Below are 6,000 nucleotides of genomic sequence, written 5' to 3'. Positions count from 1 at the left end.
CATGGTTAAAATAAGATAGAAACCAGGGACTTGTTGAAACCTCAGTTAGATATTGGATTATATTGTATTCATTACATTTCATTATGTAATGTAATGATTTGCTTATCTGAGAAATTTTGTCGGTCAAATTAGACTTCTATTAAAAAGCGTTAGAAAGTTTACTGTAGAAAATTTAAATACAAGCACTTCTCTACAATCCAGGTGTGGTTAAAAATAAGCAAAGTAAGCGAGTTATGGTAGGTCAAGGCCTCTTGAGATTGTAGAACTAAATACGATGTACCAAATAACTTACGTATTACTATTATTATCATCATATTATTTATAGTATGAACACCTAAGCACTAACACTAATACAAACCAAACAAATAAATGAACGTATTCGCCAAAATCTTCTCCACTCTAAATACCTGTCGCGACGGACGATGCTGCGACTGTACAGAACTTTTATAGTCCCAGTACTCACATACGCCTCTGAGACATGGACTCTGTCCAAAACTGACGTAACCCTCTTAGCCGCGTTCGAGAGGAAGATGCTCAGAAGGATTTTTGGCCCCGTATGTGTGGAAGGACAATGGAGGAGCCGCTACAATGACGAGCTCTACGAGCTGCACGATGATCTTACCATCGTGCAGCGAATTAGACTCCCCAGGCTCTGGTGGGCTGGTCATGTCATGAGAATGACACCGGACGACCCAGCCCGTAAAGTCCTTTTAGGCCGTCCATACGGACAGAGGAGGCGTGGTAGGCCCAAACTGAGATGGAGTGATGGCGTTGATGCGACCGCCAGAACGGCCGGGATAACGGATTGGCAGACGACGGCGTTAAACCGTGATCGAGGATTGTTGCAGTAGGCCAAGACCGCATGTAGCACCTGATAAGTAAGTAAGTATACGTGTCATTGCGGACATTGGCAAATTTACTGCGTAGTTGTCACTTTAAATAAAATCATTTGTAAATGGTGTAAGTGACGAGTTAAACCAATGACTGAAGTTGATAGAGCCAGTCTATGTAAAGGTAGACTTAAATTTCAGACATCAGGGCACAACATCAGCTTTTGCTTAAAAATTATCTTAAATAAGTCAAGAGAATGGTGAAAAATCGATTCAGTATCATAAGTCAAACTGAACCTTATATTATATTCTATAATACTGACCTGTCTACTTACCTCTTTACTTGAATACAAAGCACTACATCGGTCTTGATTGAGGTCTTGTCATGCTCCTACAATCTAATATCCTGTCTGCCTAGCTCACATCCCGGATTTTCTGGTGCATGCATCGGATGCCATCATTTCGTCCCTATTTGGGCCTGCCGAGTGTCCCAAAAAAGACCTAAAAAGACTTTACGAACTTGGTAGACCGGTGATGTTCTCATGACATGATCAGCTTTTCTGAGCCAAGTCTATTCGCTGCACGATGCTGCGATCGTTGTACAGCCATAGAGCTCAACATTTCAGTGTCCTTCTACATAAACGAAGCCTAGAATCTTTCTGACCATTTTTCTCCTGAAAATGACTTACAGGACTAAAATATTTAAATGATGTTGAAAATAAACCTGTGATTATAAGTCTTAACAACGTGAAGTAAGTTTTCCCTCAAAAAGAAACGAATTAATAGAGTTAATAACACTTTAAAACATGTATAATTAAAACAATGCAAACTCCTCTCGAAAGCAAGAATGTAAATCTGAAAGCTTTTATTGAACTACCTTAAAAACCGATATTAAAACTTGATTCCACCCCTCTGTTATCAATCCGACTCACCCACCATAAACGAAGTGAAATAAACGGTCTGGCACATGTTGGGGTTTCGGAAATTTTTGTGTTTTATGGCCGAACATAAACAAAAGCTTAATCAAATAATCAACCTAGCACAGACGATGATAGGGGTTTCCACAGCGTGACCATTCGTTAATATGTCACGAGCGGAAAAGAATGTTTTGTGCCATAAATTACCGCCACCAGGGTCCTCCATGCCCTCACCCGGTTTACGTCTGGCTAACTAATGCCGTTCGCGTATGGTCAGATCAGAGCGCTTCGATGCTGTGCCGGGACGTTGCCAACCCATTAAGCCCGTCAATCCCGATGTATGGCGATGGTGATCGCTTAATAGATTCGAGCCCGAACCGATCCCGGGAGCTAGAAAAAAACCCGCTGCCACTAGTTTGATGATTTCGGAGCATCATCGTCTAACCACGCGTCGTCGGGTTTTGGGACACTTTCTTCCGTGCTGGTGTTGGTCGTTCTGCGCACAAGCATAAGCATAAAATCGTTGCACTGATTGAGAGATTTATCCGAATGTGGAATGTGGAGTGGAGAAGTAGAAGAAGAAGAAGGTCGAAGAAGCTGAAGAAAACGGAACATTCAGATCGGGAATCAGAGATCGTTTATAACACCACTAAAAGGTACCGCTCAGGATCGTTCCGAACTGCTTCGGTGCCATTCGGCACTTCGAGACGCTATTTAATTCAAAATTTATTAACAAATTAGGTGCTCTGTCTCTTGGTCTCCAAATCACACACACACACACATACACACACACATACACAACACACACGCACACTTACAAATGCATTTATCGATCTTTTCAACAACATAATCGAGCAGGTTTGTTTTTATCGTCAAGTTGGCTCTTCTGTTTTTTTTTCTTTACACAATTCTCCTTCCATGTTTCTGGCCCGGTTTTTTGGTGGGCAATGGGCAGGGGCCTTTGAAGCGAGCAGAAGATCAGTGTGATGTGGATCAGCATCAGCGGTATCGAATTCCAAACGATCGGAACGATCGATAATGCACCTACGGGTTGCTGTCGCGGGCCCAAACTTCCCCAACAGGGGAAAACAAAGAGAGAGAGAGACATTATGGAGTTAAAATTTAAATAAATTAGAATAATCGACCGGGCAGATAGTGGAGGCTGCCTTCCACTTTTACGACGCGTTCTGCACGCTAATAACCGAAACGTCGTTTGTTTTTGCCCGTTTGGCCTATCCCCCGCAACTTCCCAACAACCATTGCGAGTTGTGGTGTTGGTTGAAATTTTACATCCATGTATTTTACGATCCGCCCGGTCCGATAAGCGAACTGCAGACCATAAGACTCACTCATTTAGACTCCCGGACCTTTGGCGGGACGGGATGCGAGATGCCCTGGGACATTATGGGCCGATTGTGACGTTCGGGGTGGAATTGATTTTAATTTTTACTGGTTCGCTTTCCGCCGGCAGCATTTTATGGGTGGAAAATGGAGCTTACGGTGGTAGTAAAAATGTGAAATGTGAGACGATGTCACCTGGAACGGGGGCGGAAAAAACTGGCATGTGGCAGAAGTTTCGTTTCGGGTAAGCAGTGGGTTTGCTCTTTCTAGGTGGTAAGTAAATTCTTAACGGTTGCTATTCGATTTTAATATAGCAACTCCATTTCATATCTCAGATATTTTCCGGCGATTAGTGTTATTTGACCCTTGAAATCACTGGCAAGGATACATGAGGTTTTTTGTCCTAGTGTGTGTATTGTGCGGTCCTGGTAGCCATGGAGATAGCAGCACCGTTATTCGCAAGGATGGACCGGGAATCAAATCCCATCCGGACCGGAAACGGCGTTCTGGAAATCTCCCTGTGTGCAGGACTGACTATCCAGGTACGAGTAAAATCAAGTCACACGGAGTCAAAAATGCCTGGCCGACACCCATCGAGGTTGTAGTACCAAAGAAGTAAAATTGGGATATAACGTCTTCTACTGTGCTAAAAACCCTTCTATAGCCATGCCTGTTATCTAATGGATTACTAGACTGATTCATACCACGTAGTTGGACTTACTAATCGCTATAGCCATCAGGTGGCTGTATCGTACTAAGACAGAGTATGTGGCTAAATAGCGAAGACTTCCCAGATTTTATGGAAATTGTTACAGTAATCTCGCTATCAATAACTGGGCCGTATTTATCCAAAAAAATGAAGCATTGGGTTCGTCGACTGTCGAAGAGACTCCCAAGAGATCCAGCAAGCGATTTTTAATATTTGTTATCCAAATTTATAGTAGAGGACCTAGCATATTTAAGAAATCTGGTAATCTGACCTGACCTATCCAAAAAGTCTAAATAAGGTTCAGAAACACCTATTACAGCTTAAACTTTTTTTTAAATGGTGCCTATGGCCAAAGGACCAGCTATTTGTCGTCGTTTCGCTCGGGACCGACTGATATTATTTTTATGGAATATTTCTTGAGCATGCTTTTTGAGGAAAACTAAGCCGGTTGAGTTGAGTTAGTAGACCTAAAAGATTGTTAGGCCTAGAAGAGAGATGGATAGAGAGAGAGAGAGAGAGAGAGAGAGAGATAGAGAGAGAGAGATACCAGTTGCAGTTTTAGTTTATTTTTTGTAACAAACCTGCGCATATTTCAATATTCTGGGGAGATTTTCATCAACACTAGATCTGAATAGCTTTAAATTAGCTCTAAATAAATCAAAATATTAAAGAAGATTAATAAAATTATTCAGTTTTTCACTTGTCTCACGAAGAAATGAGAACTCTGCTTTAGTTTTGTTTATATTTAGTTCTATTTTCAATCACTCGACAATTTTGATTACCAAAAACGAGACCTGTCGGTGCTATAAAAAACAAGGTTTAACAAGCTCTGTAGGACACAATGAAGAGCTTCACGGGCCACATCTGCCCTAAACGGGCCCTCCCCAAGACAATGTAAAAGCTTACCAATTACAAGTTCTGATGACCAGCGAACTATTTAACACCCGTCACACCATCTTCCTCACGCGCACAAACGAGAGGGTCCCAGCCTCGGACCGAATCGATTTCCTTCCCCGTCGACGTTGCGCTGCTTAGCGTTAATTCAATTTCCACCCTTTTGCTACAATTACTACCATACGTACCGTCGAGCGTACTTTGATTTCACCTTTCATCGATTCGTTGCACCCTTTTGCCTCTGGTAAATTGAAAATTAACCTTCCCGTGCGTGAGAACCGTACCCACAGCACGGTTCAGAGCGCTTCAGCGTGGTGGAGCGCTCTCGAGTGGTGGAAAAGAATGAAAGGCGAATCCGAAACCGAGGCGTACTAATTAAAACTGAAAGAACAGAACGAAATTGATTTGCACGAGCTGTTTGGATGGCGAGAGCCTCCAACCTTTTTCACACCCAGAACTACGTCACTGACCACCGGTCAGTCGAATGTCAGTCGATCGGCTGGTGTCACCAGCCAGCAGCGCTACAATTTCACCATTCCGAACCGGAGCGAGCGTTCGAGCGCGCGGGCTTGGTGTGGCTTGACAATCTGGCAGGGCGTTAAACACGACCCATTTTATCCGTGAGTTCAGTCCATGGGAAACGGCCGGCACGCGGTTCACTATGGAGCTTGAACCATGGTACGCCGCGGTGATCAATATTAATTAGCCGTTAGTTCAGGCCCGTACCTATCTAGCCGTCGGCCGGCTAAACGGTGCGACGAATGGTGCAATTTTTCAGCCCTAATCAAGCGTGATTCTGTTAACGATAAGCCTGACCGGTTTCCTTCGCTGGACAGCTAGCGAGGCTGAAAATTGCATTTGTTCGAGGTGAGACGCACGGGACGCTCGGGACGTTATTGGGTGTTGGGTGAGTTTTTCTAAGATGGGCGCCCGACGTGGATTGAGATGGCAATCGAAACAAGGCGAATTGAGATGTAACTGTTGTTGGAAAGAATGGAGCCCGTAATGGACGATTGATAAATGGCGATAACGTATCGTCTCGGTTGGCAGAATGGTTTCCCCATTAACGTCCCATGTTGTCACGATTGTTTGTTTAGGTTAGGATTGAATGAAATGCGAACCAGCTTGAAGACAGTGGATTTTGAGAGAATGAATTAAGGTTTTGGGAGCGATTGGATTGAACGGAAGTAGCACACAAATGTGTGTCAACCATTTAGACAATCAAAAGTAGAGGTTATTGTTTTCAAATTTCGATCATTGCAGGAGTCTTCAGTTGAAAAGACAGAATCATCAATTTTTATTGTAAAGG

At 43.3% G+C, this 6,000-nt stretch overlaps 1 long non-coding RNA gene across 1 annotated transcript; it reads right to left on the bottom strand.

Annotated features, from left to right (window-relative positions):
- Positions 1-2,636: 2,636 nt before the first annotated feature.
- On the bottom strand, positions 2,637-4,969 carry LOC118507347. Its single transcript, XR_004905629.1, has 2 exons — positions 4,704-4,969; positions 2,637-2,817 (listed from the first exon to the last, which is right to left on the bottom strand). It is a non-coding gene; the product is annotated as an uncharacterized LOC118507347 (long non-coding RNA).
- Between the last annotated feature and the right edge of the window lie 1,031 nt (positions 4,970-6,000).

Source organism: Anopheles stephensi, chromosome 2 (assembly GCF_013141755.1).
Source record: "Anopheles stephensi strain Indian chromosome 2, UCI_ANSTEP_V1.0, whole genome shotgun sequence".
Lineage (NCBI taxonomy): Eukaryota > Metazoa > Arthropoda > Insecta > Diptera > Culicidae > Anopheles > Anopheles stephensi.
This window is presented reverse-complemented; position numbering and strand designations above follow the sequence as displayed.